The sequence below is a fragment of the Cryptomeria japonica genome, unplaced genomic scaffold, assembly GCF_030272615.1.
Source record: "Cryptomeria japonica unplaced genomic scaffold, Sugi_1.0 HiC_scaffold_240, whole genome shotgun sequence".
Classification (NCBI taxonomy): Eukaryota; Viridiplantae; Streptophyta; class Pinopsida; order Cupressales; family Cupressaceae; genus Cryptomeria; species Cryptomeria japonica.
Window position 1 is genome coordinate 112,501 of NW_026729062.1, and position 21,572 is coordinate 134,072.

The 21,572-nt window shown below is 60.8% G+C and overlaps 2 non-coding genes across 2 annotated transcripts; both read right to left on the bottom strand.

The window, feature by feature from the left end:
• Window positions 1-3,424: 3,424 nt before the first annotated feature.
• On the bottom strand, window positions 3,425-3,543 carry LOC131869269 (5S ribosomal RNA). Its single transcript, XR_009367660.1, has one exon. It is a non-coding gene; the product is annotated as a 5S ribosomal RNA (ribosomal RNA).
• A 7,817-nt stretch (window positions 3,544-11,360) lies between these two features.
• On the bottom strand, window positions 11,361-11,479 carry LOC131869240 (5S ribosomal RNA). The gene has a single exon (XR_009367632.1). It is a non-coding gene; the product is annotated as a 5S ribosomal RNA (ribosomal RNA).
• Window positions 11,480-21,572: the final 10,093 nt, after the last annotated feature.

Genomic DNA, 21,572 nt, shown 5'->3' on the forward strand with positions numbered 1-21,572 from the left:
GCACCTTCGCCGGGGTGGGCACCTTGGTGTGCAGACCTTGGCTGGGTTGCGCGCCCTGGTGGGCACCATGGTGCGCACCAAGGAGCGCTCCGAAGTGTGCTCCAAGGTGCGGCCTGCACGAAGTCGGAGCCCGGTTTGCCCCGGGTGTGCACCTCGGGTGGGCACCTTGGTGCGCATGCCTTGCCTGGGCTGCGCACCAGGGCGGGCTCAAGATGGCACCCGCGTTCCTTTTTTTTCACTATCTTTCAAAACGGAAATTTTAAAATCTCATTTTTTTTTGCCTTTTTCTGGAAATTAGTGAAGGCAGCGCATCAAAGGTGCGCACCTCGCTGCCCACCACGGTGCGCAACGCCGGTGGGCACCCGGGAGTGCTTCGAAGTGTGCTCCAAGGTGCTGCGTGCACGTTGTCGGAGCCCGGTTTGCCCCGGGTGCGCACCTCGCGTGCACCTTCGTCGGGGTGGGCACCTTGGCTGGGTTTGCCCCGGCTGCGCTCCGAAGCGGGGTTATTGGAGCGCCGCCTCTTTTTTTGTCGGAGCGTTTGGTGGGGTTTCTCGCATTGGCTCTTCCGAGGCCCGGTTGCCACCCTGGCGCGCACGAAGTCGGAAGTAGGGTTAATTGCCCGGGTGCGCACCTTTGCCAGGGTGGGCACCTTACCTGGGCTGCGCACCAGGGCGGGCTCAAGATGGCACGCGCGTTCCGTTTTTTTCACTATCTTTCAAAACGGAAATTTTAAAATCTCCTTTTTTTTTTGCCTTTTCTGGAAATTAGTGAAGGCAGCGCATCAAAGGTGCGCACCTCGCTGCCCACCTTGGTGTGCTCTGAGGTGCGCACCCGGGAGCGCTACGAAGTGTGCTCCAAGGTGCGGCGTGCACGTTGTCGGAGCCCGGTTTGCCCCGGGTGCGCACCTCGCCTGCACCTTGGCCGGGGTGGGCACCTTGGCTGGGTTTGCCCAGGGTGCGCTCCGAAGCGGGGTTACTGGAGCGCCCCCTCTTTTTTTGTCAGAGCGTTTGGTGGGGTTTCTCGCATTGGCTCTTCCCAGGCCCGGTTGTTGGGTGCGCTCCCACCCTGGCGCGCGCGAAGTTGGAAGTTGGGTTAATTGCCCGGGCGCGCACCTTCGCCAGGGTGGGCACCTTGGTGCGCACACCTTGGCTGGGCTGCGCACCAGGGCGGGCTCAAGATGGCACCAGCATTCCCTTTTTCTCACTATCTTTCAAAACGGAAATTTTAAAATCTCGTTTTTTTTTTGCCTTTTATGGAAATTAGTGAAGGCATCGCATCAAAGGTGCGCACCTCGCTGCCCACCTTGGTGTGCTCCGAGGTGCCCACCACGGTGCGCAACGCCGGTGCGAACCCGGGAGCGCCCCGATGTGTGCTCCAAGGTGCGGCGTGCACGAAGTCGGACCCCGGTTTGCCCCGGGTGCGCACCTCGCGTGCACCTTGGTGCGCACACCTTGGCTGGGTTGCGCGGCCTGGTGGGCACCATGGTGCGCACCAAGGAGCGCTCCGAAGTGTGCTCCAAGGTGCGGCGTGCACGAAGTCGGAGCCCGGTTTGCCCCGGGTACGCACCTCGCGTGCACCTTCGCCGGGGTGGGCACCTCGGCTGGGTTGCGCGCCCTGGTGCGCACCAAGGAGCGCTCCGAAGTGTGCTCCAAGGTGCGGCGTGCACGAAGTCGGAGCCCGGTTTGCCCCGGGTGCGCACCTCGCGTGCACCTTCGGCGGGGTTGCGCGCCCTGGTGGGCACCATGGTGCGCACCAAGGAGCGCTCCGAAGTGTGCTCCAAGGTGCGGCGTGCACGAAGTCGGAGCCCGGTTTGCCCCGGGTGCGCACCTCGCGTGCACCTTCGGCGGGGTTGCGCGCCCTGGTGGGCACCATGGTGCGCACCAAGGAGCGCTCCGAAGTGTGCTCCAAGGTGCGGCGTGCACGAAGTCGGAGCCCGGTTTGCCCCGGGTGCGCACCTCGCGTGCACCTTCGCCGCGGTGGGCACCATGGCGTGCACGAAGTCGGAGCCCGGTTTGCCCCGGGTGCGCACCTCGCGTGCACCTTCGCCGGGGTGGGCACCTCGGCTGGGTTGCGCGCCCTGGTGCGCACCAAGGAGCGCTCCGAAGTGTGCTCCAAGGTGCGGCGTGCACGAAGTCGGAGCCCGGTTTGCCCCGGGTGCGCACCTCGCGTGCACCTTCGCCAGGGTGGGCACCTCGGTGCGCACACCTTCTCAATGTTTTCTTGCCTTTTCTGGAAATTGGTGAAGGCAGCGCATCAAAGGTGCGCACCTCGGTGTGCTCCGAGGTGCGAACCCGAGAGCGCTCCGAGGTGCCCACGAAGTCGAAAGTCGGGTTAATTGCATTGTTTTCCCCGGGTGCGCTCCGAGGTGCGCAACATCGGCGCGCACCAAGGAGGGCTCCGAAGTGTGCTCCAAGGTGCGCACGATGGCGTGCACCTCTTGTGCGCACGATTCGGAGCTCGGTTTGACCGGGGTGCGCACACCTTGGCTGGGTTGCGCACCTTTTGTGCGCTCCAAGGTGCGCACGAAGTCGGAGCTCGGTTTGCCCCGGGTGCGCACCTTCGCCAGGGTGCGCACCTTGATGCGCACGCCTTGGCTGGGCTGCGCACCTTGGTGGGCGCCATGGTGCGCACCTTTCGTGCGCTCCAAGGTGCGCACGAAGTCGGAGCTCGGTTTGCCCCGGGTGCGCACCTTGGTGGGCGCCATGGTGCACTCCGAGGTGCCCAAGATTGGTGCGCACCAAGGAGCGCTCCGAAGTGCGCTCCAAGGTGCGCGCGAAGTCGAAAGTTGGGTTAATTGTCCGGTTTGCCTCGGGTGCGCACCTTGCGTGCACCTTCGCCAGGGTGGGCGCCTTGGTGCGCACACCTTGGCTGGGCTGCGCACACCTTGGCACCCGCGTTTCCTTCATTTTAAATTTTTTTTTTTTACAATCTCTCAAGTGGGAAATTCTATAATCTCAACTTTTTTTGCCTTTTCAGGAAACTTTTGAATGGAGCGCATCATTGGTGCGCTCCGAAGTGTGCTCCAAAGCTCTCTCCAGCTGCGTGCACCTGCCCCGGCCGCGCACCCGGCCCCGCCCAGCTTCGCTCACCTGTCCCGGGCGTCTGGTGCGGAACCTTAGAGTAAGAAACATCACCGTGCACCTTGGCCAACGTGCGCGACTCGACCGAGCGCGCACTGGCCGAGGTGCACACCGATTTCACCTGGGTGCGCGCGCAGCACCTCGGGCGCACCGGGGTGCGCGCACAACGCCCGGGTTGCACCGTGGCCTGTGTGCTCGGGGCGCCTCGGGTGCGCGCTCGGTGTCGCCCCCGCGCGCGCGGTAGTGCGGGCAGCGCACCCCGGCCCGGCCCGGCCCCGACGAGAACGCAAACGGGCAAAAGGTTTATTCAAATAGCATTGCGATGCCCGGCGAAAAACTAAAAAAGGGTGCAACACCGGGACTTCCCGGGAGGTCACCCATCCCAGTACTACTCCGGCCCAAGCGCGCTTAACTGCGGAGTTCTGATGGGATCCGGTGCACTAACGCTGGTATGATCGCACCCGTTATGAGCTTGTCGCAGTGTGTACTTAGCAAACCGCGACCCACGTGCGAATCCACCCCGGCCACCCACCCCCGTCGAGGTGCACACCCTCCCTCGCGAAGTGCGCCCCGTTCGCCAAGTGTGAGCCCTGCCCGGGTGCGCGCACCTTGCTAGGGCGTCGGGTGTGCACCCGGCCCGGCCTACGTGCGTGCACCTGTAGGGGGCGTCGTGTGCGTGCAGTGTCCCGTCTGCAACGCGGTGCCCACACACCACCTCGGGCGCAACGACCTGCGCTCACATGTGGGCCGAGTGCACCTTGGTGCATGTTCGGGGCGCCTCGGGTGCACGCTCGATCTTGCCCCGGTGCACCAAGGCGCTCGGTTTGCCCCGGGTGCGCACTTGGTGCAAGGTGGGCACCCAAAATAGGGATCAAGCACCAAAACACAAGTTTCGGGATGCAAAATGGGACCCAAGGACCACAAATGCGTTCCAAGACCCATGATGGGTCCACGAGAACAAAAATGTGTTCCGAGACTTAATAAACAAATATTGGGTTTTAGGAGAAGAAACATGCTCTGATGCCCAAAACGAGAATCGACCCCGAAAAGGCCACAGGCCAAAAGTGGGATGCGAGACAAAAAAAAATGGGACCCGAGGACCAAAATTGGGTTCCCAGGTCGAAGACAGGGCAACCGGACAAGAAACGACCTCTAAGGCTCGAAATGAGTCCCGACGACTAAAACTTGACAAGAAGCACCCATCAGGCACCCAACTCGACACCCATGGGATGCCGACCCACCCGGGCTTCCACCTAGCACACCTTGGCACCCACCCACCCTCGCACCCAACCTCGCACCCAACTTAGCACCTTTGAACCCACATTGGCACTCACCATGACCCTGGCACCTTGGAACCCACATTGGCACTCACCTTGACCCTGGCACCCACCTTTGCACTCACCTTGGGACCCACCCTGGCTCCCACCTCGGCACCCACCCAGACACCCACCTTGGTTCCTTGGCACCCACCTTGGATCCTTGGCACCCACCCCGACACCCACCTTGGCACGCAACTTGGCTACTTGCCACCCACCTTGGCTCCTTGACGCCCACCCCGACAACCACCCCGTGACCTACCCTGGCTAGGGTTGGTGCACACCCACCCTGGTGCCCACCTTGGCACCCACCCTATGACCCACCTTGGCACGCACCTTAGTACCCACCCCGTTACCCACCCTAGGACCCACCCCGTGACCCACCTTGGCCAGGGTGGGTGCCTTGGTGCGCACAACTTGCCTGGGCTGCACACCAGGGCGGGCTCAAGATGGCACCCGCGTTCCGTTTTTTTCACTATCTTTCAAAACGGAAATTTTAAAATCTCATTTTTTTCTTTTTTTTGCCTTTTCTGGAAATTAGTGAAGGCAGCGCATCAAAGGTGCGCAATGCTGGTGCGAACCCGGGAGCGCTCCGATGTGTGCTCCAAGGTGCGGCGTGCACGAAGTCCGAGCCCGGTTTGCCCCGGGTGCGCACCTCGCGTGCACCTTCGCCGGGGTGAGCACCTTGGCTGGGTTGCGCGCCCTGGTGCGTACCAAGGAGCGCTCTGAAGTGTGCTCCAAGGTGCGGCGTGCACGAAGTCGGAGCCCGGTTTGCCCCGGGTGTGCACCTCGGGTGCGCACCTCGCGTGCACCTTCGCTGCGGTGGGCACCTTGGCTGGGTTGCGCGCCTTGGTGGGCACCATGCAGTGCACGAAGTCGGAGCCCGGTTTGCCCCGGGCGCGCACCTCCGCCAGGGTGGGCACCTTGGTGCGCACAACTTGCCTGGGCTGCGCATCAGGAAGGGCTCAAGATGGCACCCGCGTTCCGTTTTTTTCACTATCTTTCAGAACGGAAATTTTAAAATATCGTTTTTTTTTGCCTTTTCTGGAAATTAGTGAAGGCAGCGCATCAAAGGTGCGCAACGCTGGTGCGAACCTGGGAGCGCTCCGATGTGTGCTCCAAGGTGCGGCGTGCACGAAGTCGGAGCCCGGTTTGCCTCGGGTGCGCCCTGGTGGGCACCATGGTGCGCACCAAGGAGCGCTCCGAAGTGTGCTCCAAGGTGCGGCCTGCACGAAGTCGGAGCCCGGTTTGCCCCGGGTGTGCACCTCGGGTGGGCACCTTGGTGCGCATGCCTTGCCTGGGCTGCGCACCAGGGCGGGCTCAAGATGGCACCCGCGTTCCTTTTTTTTCACTATCTTTCAAAACGGAAATTTTAAAATCTCATTTTTTTTTGCCTTTTTCTGGAAATTAGTGAAGGCAGCGCATCAAAGGTGCGCACCTCGCTGCCCACCACGGTGCGCAACGCCGGTGGGCACCCGGGAGTGCTTCGAAGTGTGCTCCAAGGTGCTGCGTGCACGTTGTCGGAGCCCGGTTTGCCCCGGGTGCGCACCTCGCGTGCACCTTCGTCGGGGTGGGCACCTTGGCTTGGTTTGCCCCGGCTGCGCTCCGAAGCGGGGTTATTGGAGCGCCGCCTCTTTTTTTGTCGGAGCGTTTGGTGGGGTTTCTCGCATTGGCTCTTCCGAGGCCCGGTTGCCACCCTGGCGCGCACGAAGTCGGAAGTAGGGTTAATTGCCCGGGTGCGCACCTTTGCCAGGGTGGCACCTTACCTGGGCTGCGCACCAGGGCGGGCTCAAGATGGCACGCGCGTTCCGTTTTTTTCACTATCTTTCAAAACGGAAATTTTAAAATCTCCTTTTTTTTTTGCCTTTTCTGGAAATTAGTGAAGGCAGCGCATCAAAGGTGCGCACCTCGCTGCCCACCTTGGTGTGCTCTGAGGTGCGCACCCGGGAGCGCTACGAAGTGTGCTCCAAGGTGCGGCGTGCACGTTGTCGGAGCCCGGTTTGCCCCGGGTGCGCACCTCGCCTGCACCTTGGCCGGGGTGGGCACCTTGGCTGGGTTTGCCCAGGGTGCGCTCCGAAGCGGGGTTACTGGAGCGCCCCCTCTTTTTTTGTCAGAGAGTTTGGTGGGGTTTCTCGCATTGGCTCTTCCCAGGCCCGGTTGTTGGGTGCGCTCCCACCCTGGCGCGCGCGAAGTTGGAAGTTGGGTTAATTGCCCGGGCGCGCACCTTCGCCAGGGTGGGCACCTTGGTGCGCAAACCTTGGCTGGGCTGCGCACCAGGGCGGGCTCAAGATGGCACCAGCATTCCCTTTTTCTCACTATCTTTCAAAACGGAAATTTTAAAATCTCGTTTTTTTTTTGCCTTTTATGGAAATTAGTGAAGGCATCGCATCAAAGGTGCGCACCTCGCTGCCCACCTTGGTGTGCTCCGAGGTGCCCACCACGGTGCGCAACGCCGGTGCGAACCCGGGAGCGCCCCGATGTGTGCTCCAAGGTGCGGCGTGCACGAAGTCGGACCCCGGTTTGCCCCGGGTGCGCACCTCGCGTGCACCTTGGTGCGCACACCTTGGCTGGGTTGCGCGGCCTGGTGGGCACCATGGTGCGCACCAAGGAGCGCTCCGAAGTGTGCTCCAAGGTGCGGCGTGCACGAAGTCGGAGCCCGGTTTGCCCCGGGTGCGCACCTTCGCCGCGGTGGGCACCATGGCGTGCACGAAGTCGGAGCCCGGTTTGCCCCGGGTGCGCACCTCGCGTGCACCTTCGCCGGGGTGGGCACCTCGGCTGGGTTGCGCGCCCTGGTGCGCACCAAGGAGCGCTCTGAAGTGTGCTCCAAGGTGCGGCGTGCACGAAGTCGGAGCCCGGTTTGCCCCGGGTGTGCACCTCGGGTGCGCACCTCGCGTGCACCTTCGCTGCGGTGGGCACCTTGGCTGGGTTGCGCGCCTTGGTGGGCACCATGCAGTGCACGAAGTCGGAGCCCGGATTGCCCCGGGCGCGCACCTCCGCCAGGGTGGGCACCTTGGTGCGCACAACTTGCCTGGGCTGCGCACCAGGAAGGGCTCAAGATGGCACCCGCGTTCCGTTTTTTTCACTATCTTTCAGAACGGAAATTTTAAAATCTCGTTTTTTTTTGCCTTTTCTGGAAATTAGTGAAGGCAGCGCATCAAAGGTGCGCAACGCTGGTGCGAACCTGGGAGCGCTCCGATGTGTGCTCCAAGGTGCGGCGTGCACGAAGTCGGACCCCGGTTTGCCCCGGGTGCGCACCTCGCGTGCACCTTGGTGCGCACACCTTGGCTGGGTTGCGCGCCCTGGTGGGCACCATGGTGCGCACCAAGGAGCGCTCCGAAGTGTGCTCCAAGGTGCGGCGTGCACGAAGTCGGAGCCCGGTTTGCCCCGGGTGCGCACCTCGCGTGCACCTTCGCCGCGGTGGGCACCATGGCGTGCACGAAGTCGGAGCCCGGTTTGCCCCGGGTGCGCACCTCGCGTGCACCTTCGCCGGGGTGGGCACCTTGGTGTGCAGACCTTGGCTGGGTTGCGCGCCCTGGTGGGCACCATGGTGCGCACCAAGGAGCGCTCCGAAGTGTGCTCCAAGGTGCGGCCTGCACGAAGTCGGAGCCCGGTTTGCCCCGGGTGTGCACCTCGGGTGGGCACCTTGGTGCGCATGCCTTGCCTGGGCTGCGCACCAGGGCGGGCTCAAGATGGCACCCGCGTTCCTTTTTTTTCACTATCTTTCAAAACGGAAATTTTAAAATCTCATTTTTTTTTGCCTTTTTCTGGAAATTAGTGAAGGCAGCGCATCAAAGGTGCGCACCTCGCTGCCCACCACGGTGCGCAACGCCGGTGGGCACCCGGGAGTGCTTCGAAGTGTGCTCCAAGGTGCTGCGTGCACGTTGTCGGAGCCCGGTTTGCCCCGGGTGCGCACCTCGCGTGCACCTTCGTCGGGGTGGGCACCTTGGCTGGGTTTGCCCCGGCTGCGCTCCGAAGCGGGGTTATTGGAGCGCCGCCTCTTTTTTTGTCGGAGCGTTTGGTGGGGTTTCTCGCATTGGCTCTTCCGAGGCCCGGTTGCCACCCTGGCGCGCACGAAGTCGGAAGTAGGGTTAATTGCCCGGGTGCGCACCTTTGCCAGGGTGGGCACCTTACCTGGGCTGCGCACCAGGGCGGGCTCAAGATGGCACGCGCGTTCCGTTTTTTTCACTATCTTTCAAAACGGAAATTTTAAAATCTCCTTTTTTTTTTGCCTTTTCTGGAAATTAGTGAAGGCAGCGCATCAAAGGTGCGCACCTCGCTGCCCACCTTGGTGTGCTCTGAGGTGCGCACCCGGGAGCGCTACGAAGTGTGCTCCAAGGTGCGGCGTGCACGTTGTCGGAGCCCGGTTTGCCCCGGGTGCGCACCTCGCCTGCACCTTGGCCGGGGTGGGCACCTTGGCTGGGTTTGCCCAGGGTGCGCTCCGAAGCGGGGTTACTGGAGCGCCCCCTCTTTTTTTGTCAGAGCGTTTGGTGGGGTTTCTCGCATTGGCTCTTCCCAGGCCCGGTTGTTGGGTGCGCTCCCACCCTGGCGCGCGCGAAGTTGGAAGTTGGATTAATTGCCCGGGCGCGCACCTTCGCCAGGGTGGGCACCTTGGTGCGCACACCTTGGCTGGGCTGCGCACCAGGGCGGGCTCAAGATGGCACCAGCATTCCCTTTTTCTCACTATCTTTCAAAACGGAAATTTTAAAATCTCGTTTTTTTTTTGCCTTTTATGGAAATTAGTGAAGGCATCGCATCAAAGGTGCGCACCTCGCTGCCCACCTTGGTGTGCTCCGAGGTGCCCACCACGGTGCGCAACGCCGGTGCGAACCCGGGAGCGCCCCGATGTGTGCTCCAAGGTGCGGCGTGCACGAAGTCGGACCCCGGTTTGCCCCGGGTGCGCACCTCGCGTGCACCTTGGTGCGCACACCTTGGCTGGGTTGCGCGGCCTGGTGGGCACCATGGTGCGCACCAAGGAGCGCTCCGAAGTGTGCTCCAAGGTGCGGCGTGCACGAAGTCGGAGCCCGGTTTGCCCCGGGTACGCACCTCGCGTGCACCTTCGCCGGGGTGGGCACCTCGGCTGGGTTGCGCGCCCTGGTGCGCACCAAGGAGCGCTCCGAAGTGTGCTCCAAGGTGCGGCGTGCACGAAGTCGGAGCCCGGTTTGCCCCGGGTGCGCACCTTCGCCGCGGTGCGCACCATGGCGTGCACGAAGTCGGAGCCCGGTTTGCCCCGGGTGCGCACCTCGCGTGCACCTTCGGCGGGGTTGCGCGCCCTGGTGGGCACCATGGTGCGCACCAAGGAGCGCTCCGAAGTGTGCTCCAAGGTGCGGCGTGCACGAAGTCGGAGCCCGGTTTGCCCCGGGTGCGCACCTCGCGTGCACCTTCGGCGGGGTTGCGCGCCCTGGTGGGCACCATGGTGCGCACCAAGGAGCGCTCCGAAGTGTGCTCCAAGGTGCGGCGTGCACGAAGTCGGAGCCCGGTTTGCCCCGGGTGCGCACCTCGCGTGCACCTTCGCCGCGGTGGGCACCATGGCGTGCACGAAGTCGGAGCCCGGTTTGCCCCGGGTGCGCACCTCGCGTGCACCTTCGCCGGGGTGGGCACCTCGGCTGGGTTGCGCGCCCTGGTGCGCACCAAGGAGCGCTCCGAAGTGTGCTCCAAGGTGCGGCGTGCACGAAGTCGGAGCCCGGTTTGCCCCGGGTGCGCACCTCGCGTGCACCTTCGCCAGGGTGGGCACCTCGGTGCGCACACCTTCTCAATGTTTTCTTGCCTTTTCTGGAAATTGGTGAAGGCAGCGCATCAAAGGTGCGCACCTCGGTGTGCTCCGAGGTGCGAACCCGAGAGCGCTCCGAGGTGCCCACGAAGTCGAAAGTCGGGTTAATTGCATTGTTTTCCCCGGGTGCGCTCCGAGGTGCGCAACATCGGCGCGCACCAAGGAGGGCTCCGAAGTGTGCTCCAAGGTGCGCACGATGGCGTGCACCTCTGGTGCGCACGATTCGGAGCTCGGTTTGACCGGGGTGCGCACACCTTGGCTGGGTTGCGCACCTTTTGTGCGCTCCAAGGTGCGCACGAAGTCGGAGCTCGGTTTGCCCCGGGTGCGCACCTTCGCCAGGGTGCGCACCTTGATGCGCACGCCTTGGCTGGGCTGCGCACCTTGGTGGGCGCCATGGTGCGCACCTTTCGTGCGCTCCAAGGTGCGCACGAAGTCGGAGCTCGGTTTGCCCCGGGTGCGCACCTTGGTGGGCGCCATGGTGCACTCCGAGGTGCCCAAGATTGGTGCGCACCAAGGAGCGCTCCGAAGTGCGCTCCAAGGTGCGCGCGAAGTCGAAAGTTGGGTTAATTGTCCGGTTTGCCTCGGGTGCGCACCTTGCGTGCACCTTCGCCAGGGTGGGCGCCTTGGTGCGCACACCTTGGCTGGGCTGCGCACACCTTGGCACCCGCGTTTCCTTCATTTTAAATTTTTTTTTTTTACAATCTCTCAAGTGGGAAATTCTATAATCTCAACTTTTTTTGCCTTTTCAGGAAACTTTTGAATGGAGCGCATCATTGGTGCGCTCCGAAGTGTGCTCCAAAGCTCTCTCCAGCTGCGTGCACCTGCCCCGGCCGCGCACCCGGCCCCGCCCAGCTTCGCTCACCTGTCCCGGGCGTCTGGTGCGGAACCTTAGAGTAAGAAACATCACCGTGCACCTTGGCCAACGTGCGCGACTCGACCGAGCGCGCACTGGCCGAGGTGCACACCGATTTCACCTGGGTGCGCGCGCAGCACCTCGGGCGCACCGGGGTGCGCGCACAACGCCCGGGTTGCACCGTGGCCTGTGTGCTCGGGGTGCCTCGGGTGCGCGCTCGGTGTCGCCCCCGCGCGCGCGGTAGTGCGGGCAGCGCACCCCGGCCCGGCCCGGCCCCGACGAGAACGCAAACGGGCAAAAGGTTTATTCAAATAGCATTGCGACGCCCGGCGAAAAACTAAAAAAGGGTGCAACACCGGGACTTCCCGGGAGGTCACCCATCCCAGTACTACTCCGGCCCAAGCGCGCTTAACTGCGGAGTTCTGATGGGATCCGGTGCACTAATGCTGGTATGATCGCACCCGTTATGAGCTTGTCGCAGTGTGTACTTAGCAAACCGCGACCCACGTGCGAATCCACCCCGGCCACCCACCCCCGTCGAGGTGCACACCCTCCCTCGCGAAGTGCGCCCCGTTCGCCAAGTGTGAGCCCTGCCCGGGTGCGCGCACCTTGCTAGGGCGTCGGGTGTGCACCCGGCCCGGCCTACGTGCGTGCACCTGGAGGGGGCGTCGTGTGCGTGCAGTGTCCCGTCTGCAACGCGGTGCCCACACACCACCTCGGGCGCAACGACCTGCGCTCACATGTGGGCCGAGTGCACCTTGGTGCATGTTCGGGGCGCCTCGGGTGCACGCTCGATCTTGCCCCGGTGCACCAAGGCGCTCGGTTTGCCCCGGGTGCGCACTTGGTGCAAGGTGGGCACCCAAAATAGGGATCAAGCACCAAAACACAAGTTTCGGGATGCAAAATGGGACCCAAGGACCACAAATGCGTTCCAAGACCCATGATGGGTCCACGAGAACAAAAATGTGTTCCGAGACTTAATAAACAAATATTGGGTTTTAGGAGAAGAAACATGCTCTGATGCCCAAAGCGAGAATCGACCCCGAAAAGGCCACAGGCCAAAAGTGGGATGCGAGACAAAAAAAAATGGGACCCGAGGACCAAAATTGGGTTCCCAGGTCGAAGACAGGGCAACCGGACAAGAAACGACCTCTAAGGCTCGAAATGAGTCCCGACGACTAAAACTTGACAAGAAGCACCCATCAGGCACCCAACTCGACACCCATGGGATGCCGACCCACCCGGGCTTCCACCTAGCACACCTTGGCACCCACCCACCCTCGCACCCAACCTCGCACCCAACTTAGCACCTTTGAACCCACATTGGCACTCACCCTGACCCTGGCACCTTGGAACCCACATTGGCACTCACCTTGACCCTGGCACCCACCTTTGCACTCACCTTGGGACCCACCCTGGCTCCCACCTCGGCACCCACCCAGACACCCACCTTGGTTCCTTGGCACCCACCTTGGATCCTTGGCACCCACCCCGACACCCACCTTGGCACGCAACTTGGCTACTTGCCACCCACCTTGGCTCCTTGACGCCCACCCCGACAACCACCCCGTGACCTACCCTGGCTAGGGTTGGTGCACACCCACCCTGGTGCCCACCTTGGCACCCACCCTATGACCCACCTTGGCACGCACCTTAGTACCCACCCCGTTACCCACCCTAGGACCCACCCCGTGACCCACCTTGGCCAGGGTGGGTGCACCCACCCTGGTGCCCACCTTGGCACCCACCCATCCTAGCACCCAGCCTGTGACCGGGCTTGGAACCCAACCTTGCACCCGCACCCGTCTTGGCCAGTGTGGGTGCGCACCCATCCTGGCACCCACGTTGTGACACACCCTTTAACCCACGCACCCTAGCACCCACGTTGGCACCCACCTTGGAACCCAACCTAGCAACTTGGCACCCACCCCGTGACCCACCTTGGCATCCACCATAGCAGTCGCCGACTTGGCACCCACCTCGGCACCCACCTTGACACTTGTGGACCCACCTTGCCACTCACCCTAGCATCGACCCATCCTAGCACCCACCCTGGCACCTTTGCACGCTAGCACTCACCCATCCTAGCACCTAACCTGTGACCCACCTTGACACTCACCCTCGCACCCACCTTGGAACCCAACCTAGCACCCACCCACCCTGACACCAACCCTAGCACCTACCCACCCTTGCACCCACCCTGTGACCCATCTTGGCACCCACCCATCCTACCACTCAACCTATCACCCACCTTCTCACCCACCTTGGCATCCACCTTAGCACCCACCCACACTGGCACCTTGGCACCCACCTCGGGCAAGGTGGGTGCACACCCACCCTGGCACCCAATTTAGAACCCACCGAGCATGTTACCCACCTTGGCACCCACATTGCAGCCCACCCTAGTACCCACCCTATGACCCACATTGGCATCCACACCCTAGCACCCAGGCACCTCGACACCCGCCTTGACACCCACCCTAGCACTGAACCTGTGACCCACCTTGGAACTCACCCTAGAACCCACCCACCCTGTGAACCACCTTGGCATCCACCTTAGCACCCACCCACCTTGGCACCCACTCTAGCACTCACCCATCCTAACACCCAACTTGTTACCCACCTTGGCACCCGCCCTCGCGTCCACCTTGAAACCCACCCTAGCACCCACCCACGCAGGAGCCCACCTTGGCACCCAACCTAACACCCACGCATCCTGGCACCCAACTTGTGACCCACCTTGGAACCCACCCTAGTACCCACCTTTGAACCCACTATATCACCAACCCACCTTGGCACCCACCCTATGACCCTCTTTGGAATCCACCCTAGCACGCACCCACCCTGGCACCCACCATGGAGCGCACCCTAGCACCCACCCACCTCGGCACGCACCTCAACACCCACCTTGGTGTGCGCACTGCGCCAACCTCTCAAAGACCCTATGTGGTGCGCTCCAAAGTGTACACCTTTGGTGCGCTCCAAGGTGCGCACCTTTGGTGCACACCGAGGTGCACACCAAAGTGTGCACCGAGGTGAGCACCAAAGTGCACTCCAGGGTGCACACCAAGGCGTGCACCTTTGGTGCGGTCAATGCAAACGAATTCGGAAGTTGGGGTCGATGTCCTAATCGCTGCTGCAGACTACACGTATGAGAATCGGACAAATAGCTTTATATAGGGGAGGTGTTGCGTTTGATGGGTCGACTCCCCTGGTTGTGTGCACTGCACCAACTTCAAAGACCCTGTCTTGTTTAAGAAGTCAAAAGTTGGGGTGGATGTCCTAATCATTGCTGCAGTCTACGCATGTATGAGAATCAGACAAATAGCTTATATAGGGGAGGTGTTGCATTCGGTGGGTTGACTCCCCTGGTTGTGCGCACTGCGCCAACCTCAAAGACCCCGCATAGCAGAAGAAGTCGGAAGTCGGATTTTGGTGAGCACCAAGGCGTGCACCTTTGGTGCGGTCAACGCAGACGAATTCAGAAGTTGGGGTGGATGTCCTAATCGTTGTTGCAGGCTACACATGTATGAGAATCAGACAAATAGCTTATATAGGGGAGGTGTTGGGTTTGATGGGTCAACTCCCTTGGTTGTGCGCATTACGCCAACCTCAAAGACCTTGTTTTCGTTAAGAAGTCAAAAGTTGGGGTCAATGTCCTAATGGCTCCTGCAGGCTACACATGTATGAGAATCGGACAAATAGCTTATATAGGGGAGGTGTTGGGTTTGATGGGTCGACTCCCCTGGTTGTGCGCATTACGTCAACCTCAAAGACCTTGTTTTCGTTAAGAAGTCAAAAGTTGGGGTCGATGTCCTAATTGCTCCTGTAGACTACACATGTATGAGAATCAGACAAATAGCTTATATAGGGGAGGTGTTGGGTTTGATGGGTTGACTCCCCTAGTTGTTCGCATTACACCAACCTCAAAGACCTTGTTTTCGTTTAGAAGCCGAAAGTTGGGGTCGATGTCCTAATTGCTCCTGCAGGCTACGCATGTATGAGAATCAGACAAATAGCTTATATAGGGGAGGTGTTGGGTTTGATGGGTCGACTCCCCTGGTTGTGCGCATTGCGCCAACCTCAAAGACCCTGCATTGCGGATGAAGTCGAAAGTCAGAGTTTGGTGTGCTACAAGGTGTGGTCGAAGGTGCTCACCTAGGTGTGCACCTTTGGAGCACAGGAAAAGTGCCCTCCAAAAGTGCGCACCTTTGGAGTGCACAAAAGTGCCCTCCAAAAGTGCGCACCTTTGGAGCGCAGAAAAGTGCCCTCCAAAAAGTGCCCTCCAAAAGTGCGCACCTTTGGAGCGCAGAAAAGTGCCCTCCAAAAAGTGCCCTCCAAAAGTGCGCACCTTTGGAGCGCAGAAAAGTGCCCTCCAAAAAGTGCCCTCCAAAAGTGCGCACCTTTGGAGCGCAGAAAAGTGCCCTCCAAAAAGTGCCCTCCAAAAGTGCGCACCTTTGGAGCGCAGAAAAGTGCCCTCCAAAAAGTGCCCTCCAAAAGTGCGCACCTTTGGAGCGCAGAAAAGTGCCCTCCAAAAAGTGCCCTCCAAAAGTGCGCACCTTTGGAGCGCAGAAAAGTGCCCTCCAAAAAGTGCCCTCCAAAAGTGCGCACCTTTGGAGCGCAGAAAAGTGCCCTCCAAAAAGTGCCCTCCAAAAGTGCGCACCTTTGGAGCGCAGAAAAGTGCCCTCCAAAAAGTGCCCTCCAAAAGTGCGCACCTTTGGAGCGCAGAAAAGTGCCCTCCAAAAGTGCGCACTTTTGGTGCGCACCAAGGCGCTGGTTCGGTCGTTGCAGGCGAGTTCGGAAGTTGGGGTCGATGTCCTGAGCGGAGGTGCAAACTACACAGGTGTCGGAATCGGACAAATAGCTTATATAGGGGAGGTGTATGCTTCGATGGGTCGACTCCCCAGGTTGAGCGCACCGCGCCAACCTCAAAGACCCTACGGTATGGATGAAGTCGGAAGTTGGGTCCGATGACCGATTCGATTAGTAGGTATGCTCATGAGGTCGGAATTTGGGTCCGATGACCTGCCATGTGCAGGAAGGCGAATGTTGACACTGTGCGTTGCAAGGTGCACACCAAGGCGCTGGTGCGGTCTTTTTAGTCGAGTTCGGAAGTTGGGGTCGATGTCCTGATCGGAGGTGCAAGCTACACAGGTGTGGGAATCGGACAAATAGCTTATATAGGGGAGGTGTATGCTTCGTTGGGTCGACTCCCCGGGTTGAGCGCACCGCGCCAACCTCAAAGACCCTACGGTATGGATGAAGTCGGAAGTTGGGTCCGATGACCGATTCGATATGTAGGCATACTCGCGAGGTCGGAATTTGGGTCCGATGACCTGCCACGTGCAGGAAGGCGAATGTTGGCACTGTGCGTTGCAAGGTGCGCACCAAGGCGCTGGTTCGGTCGTTGGAGGCGAGTTCGGAAGTTGGGGTCGATGTCTTGATCGGAGGTGCAAACTACACAGGTGTGGGAATCGGACAAATAGCTTATATAGGGGAGGTGTATGCTTCGTTGGGTCGACTCCCCGGGTTGAGCGCACCGCGCCAACCTCAAAGACCCTACGGTATGGATGAAGTCGGAAGTTGGGTCCGATGACCGATTCGATATGTAGGCATACTCGCGAGGTCGGAATTTGGGTCCGATGACCTGCCATGTGCAGGAAGGCGAATGTTGGGACTGTGCGTCGCAAGGTGCGCACCAAGGCGCTGGTGCCGTCGTTGCAGTCGAGTTCGGAAGTTGGGGTCGATGTCCTGGTCAGAGGTGCAAACTACACAGGTGTGGGAATCGGACAAATAGCTTATATAGGGGAGGTGTATGCTTCGATGGGTCGACTCCCTGGGTTGAGCGCACCGCGCCAACCTCAAAGACCCTACAGTATGGATGAAGTCGGAAGTTGGGTCCGATGACCGATTCGATACGTAGGCATATTGGCGAGGTCTGAATTTGTGTCCGATGACCTGCCATGCGCAGGAAGGCGGAATTTGGGTCCGATGACCGAGTTGATGGCGTGCCATGCGCAGAAAGGCGGAATTTGGGTCCGATGACCGAGTTGATGTTGATGGCCCGCCATGCACAGGAAGGCGGAATTTGGGTCCGATGACCGATTTGAAGGCGTGCCATACGCAAAAAGGCGGAGTTTGGGTCCGATGACCGAGTTGATATTGATGGCCCGCCATGCGCAGGAAGGCGGAATTTGGGTCCGATGACCTGACATACGCATGGAGTCCGACTCGGGGGCCGATGTTCGATTCGATGACTTGCATTGTGGGTAAAGTCGGAAGTTGTGGTCTTTGACCCGATTCGATGACCAGACTTCGGCTGCTTGAGAATCGGACAAATAACTTATATAGGGGAGGTAGTGTTCTCGAGCATCCTCCCCCCGTGCCCGTTTATGTCGATTGATGCTGGTGCTCGACTGGTTGGAGCGCTCGGATGCAAAAATCTTGCACCAGGATTTATCGATTGTGATGGACACGGCAAGTCTCCTGATTGCTATGCAGGAGCTCATCGTGAATCTCTATGCGGCCTTGGTATGGACTCGACCTGCGGAATGGTTCGGCAATGGTAGTCGCTCCAACACGTCCTTGCAATGGCCACAGAGGTGATTCGACTAGAGCTCCAGTCTAGCTTTTGGGTTGCTTGGCGGACTGGTATAGCCGCGATCGAGTTCCGGCCATGAACGTTTTAGATAGCTCTTGGGCTTTCTGGGACGGAAGTCGGAAGTTTGGGCTGTTGTCCGATTTGATGACCATTCTTCGGATGTGTGAGAATCGGACAAATAACTTATATAGGGGACTGTGTTGTCTCACGCAGCCCCCTCCGTGCCCCTCTATCTCGACCGATGTTGGTGCTTGAAAGGGTTGGGATCGCTCGGATTTATAAACGTGCACCACCATTTGTCGAGTGTGAGGGACGCGGCAGGTCTCCTAAATGCTATGCGGGCGCTCTCTGAGAATCTCTATCCGGCCTCGACACAGACTAGTCTTGCTGAATGGTTTGGCACTGGTAGTCGATCCAACACGTCGTTGTTGTGGCCGCCTAGGCGATTCGATTCGAGCCCCTGTCTAGCTTTTGGGTTGCTTGGCGGATTTTGCCCTATCCGCAAGTGAGCTCGGTCCCTAAACGTTCGAGAAACCCGATTGCTATGCGCCGACTCTCTTTCTTGCGAGCCTCCATCTAGCTTTTGGGTCTCTACGGAACGGAAGTCGGAATCTGGGACCGTTGTTTGATTCGACGAGGCAGACTACGGTTGTGCGAGAATCGGACAAATAACTTATATAGGGGAGGTGTTGACTGGAGCATTCTCCCCCGTGCCCCTCTAACTCGACCAATGCTGGCGCTCGAACGGTGGTAGCGCTCGGATTTTCATTGAGCGCCAGCATTGGTCGATTTAGAGGGGCATGCGAGATTCCCGAATGCTATGCGAGGGCTCTAACGGAAATGTCTATTGGTTTCGGTATGGATGCAATTGCGAGTGGTTCGGCAAAGGTAGTCGTTCCGATGCGTCCATGTCGTGGCCAAATCGATAATTCGATTTGAGCCCTCGTATAGCATTTGGGTCTCTCGATGTGATTCCGCATTCCAGTCCCTTTGGGCACTGCTTGAGCCGCATCCCAGGGGGTTCCCTTCCCAATAATCTGCCTCGCAACCCGATTGCTATGCGGTGAGGCTCCTCGGCCGCCTCGGAACTATCTGTGTATCAGACGCATCGCGGGATAAGGGGTTGGCAACGGTAGTCGCCCCAAGCGCGTCCGATGCTTGGACCATTCCGAGGCGGCCCTGAAGCCTCTTCCGTCTAGCCGTTGGGTCCTTCTCGCCGCATCCCTCGCCTCGCACCCCGATTGCTATGCGGTGAGGCTCCTCGGCCGCCTCGGAACTATCTGTGTATCGGACGCGTCGCGGGATAAGGGGTTGTCACTGGTAGTCGCCCCAAGCGCGTCCGATGCTTGGACCATTCCGAGGCGGCCCTGAAGCCTCTTCCGTCTAGCCGTTGGGTCCTTCTCGCCGCATCCCTCGCCTCGCACCCCGATTGCTATGCGGTGAGGCTCCTCGGCCGCCTCGGAACTATCTGTGTATCGGACGCGTCGCGGGATAAGGGGTTGTCATTGGTAGTCGCCCCAAGCGCGTCCGATGCTTGGACCATTCCGAGGCGGCCCTGAAGCCTCTTCCGTCTAGCCGTTGGGTCCTTCTCGCCGCATCCCTCGCCTCGCACCCCGATTGCTATGCGTTGAGGCTCCTCGGCCGCCTCGGAACTATCTGTGTATCGGACGCGTCGCGGGATAAGGGGTTGTCACTGGTAGTCGCCCCAAGCGCGTCCGATGCTTGGACCATTCCGAGGCGGCCCTGAAGCCTCTTCCGTCTAGCCGTTGGGTCCTTCTCGCCGCATCCCTCGCCTCGCACCCCGATTGCTATGCGGTGAGGCTCCTCGGCCGCCTCGGAACTATCTGTGTATCGGACGCGTCGCGGGATAAGGGGTTGTCACTGGTAGTCGCCCCAAGCGCGTTCGATGCTTGGACCATTCCGAGGCGGCCCTGAAGCCTCTTCCGTCTAGCCGTTGGGTCCTTCTCGCCGCATCCCTCGCCTCGCACCCCGATTGCTATGCGGTGAGGCTCCTCGGCCGCCTTGGAACTATCTGTGTATCGGACGCGTCGCGGGATAAGGGGTTGTCACTGGTAGTCGCCCCAAGCGCGTCCGATGCTTGGACCATTCCGAGGCGGACCCGAAGCCTCTTCCGTCTAGCCGTTGGGTCCTTCTCGCCGCATCCTTCGCCTCGCACCCCGATTGCTATGCGGTGAGGCTCCTCGGCCGCCTCGGAACTATCTGTGTATCGGACGCGTCGCGGGATAAGGGGTTGTCACTGGTAGTCGCCCCAAGCGCGTCCGATGCTTGGACCATTCCGAGGCGGACCCGAAGCCTCTTCCGTCTAGCCGTTGGGTCCTTCTCGCCGCATCCCTCGCCTCGCACCCCGATTGCTATGCGGTGAGGCTCCTCGGCCGCCTTGGAACTATCTGTGTATCGGACGCGTCGCGGGATAAGGGGTTGTCACTGGTAGTCGCCCCAAGCGCGTCCGATGCTTGGACCATTCCGAGGCGGACCCGAAGCCTCTTCCGTCTAGCTGTTGGGTCCTTCTCGCCGCATCCCTCGCCTCGCACCCCGATTGCTATGCGGTGAGGCTCCTCGGCCGCCTTGGAACTATCTGTGTATCGGACGCGTCGCGGGATAAGGGGTTGTCACTGGTAGTCGCCCCAAGCGCGTCCGATGCTTGGACCATTCCGAGGCGGACCCGAAGCCTCTTCCGTCTAGCCGTTGGGTCCTTCTCGCCGCATCCCTCGCCTCGCACCCCGATTGCTATGCGGTGAGGCTCCTCGGCCGCCTTGGAACTATCTGTGTATCGGACGCGTCGCGGGATAAGGGGTTGTCACTGGTAGTCGCCCCAAGCGCGTCCGATGCTTGGACCATTCCGAGGCGGCCCCGAAGCCTCTTCCGTCTAGCCGTTGGGTCCTTCTCGCCGCATCCCTCGCCTCGCACCCCGATTGCTATGCGGTGAGGCTCCTCGGCCGCCTTGGAACTATCTGTGTATCGGACGCGTCGCGGGATAAGGGGTTGTCACTGGTAGTCGCCCCAAGCGCGTCCGATGCTTGGACCATTCCGAGGCGGCCCTGAAGCCTCTTCCGTGTAGCCGTTGGGTCCTTCTCGCCGCATCCCTCGCCTCGCACCCCGATTGCTATGCGGTGAGGCTCCTCGGCCGCCTTGGAACTATCTGTGTATCGGACGCGTCGCGGGATAAGGGGTTGTCACTGGTAGTCGCCCCAAGCGCGTCCGATGCTTGGACCATTCCGAGGCGGACCTGAAGCCTCTTCCCTCTAGCCGTTGGGGCTTTCTCGCCGCATCCCTCGCCTCGCACCCTGATTGCTATGCTGTGAGGCTCCTCGGCCGCCTTGGAACTATCTGTGTATCGGACGCATCGCGGGATAAGGGGTTGGCAGTGGTAGTCGCCCCAAGCGCATCCGATGCTTGGACCATTCCGAGGCGGCCCTGCAGCCTCTTCCGTCTAGCCGTTGGGGCCATCTCGCCGCATCCCCCACCTCGCACCACGATTGCTATGCGGTGAGGCTCCTTGGCCGCCTCGGAACTATCTGTGTATCGGACGCATCGCGGGATAAGGGGTTGTCACTGGTAGTCGCCCCAAGCGCGTCCGATGCTTGGACTATTCCGAGGCGGCCCTGCAGCCTCTTCCGTCTAGCCGTTGGGGCCATCTCGCTGCATCCCCCACCTCCTCGGCCGCCTCGGAACTATCTGTGTATCGGACGCATCGCGGGATAAGGGGTTGGCAGTGGTAGTCGCCCCAAGCGCGTCCGATGCTTGGACTATTCCGAGGCAGCCCTGCAGCCTCTTCCGTCTAGCCTTTGGGGCCATCTCGCCGCATCCCTCGCCTCGCACCCCGATTGCTATGCGGTGAGGCTCCTCGGCCGCCTGGGAACTATCTTCGTATCGGACGCATCGCGGGATAAGGGGTTGTCACTGGTAGTCGCCCCAAGCGCGTCCGATGCTTGGA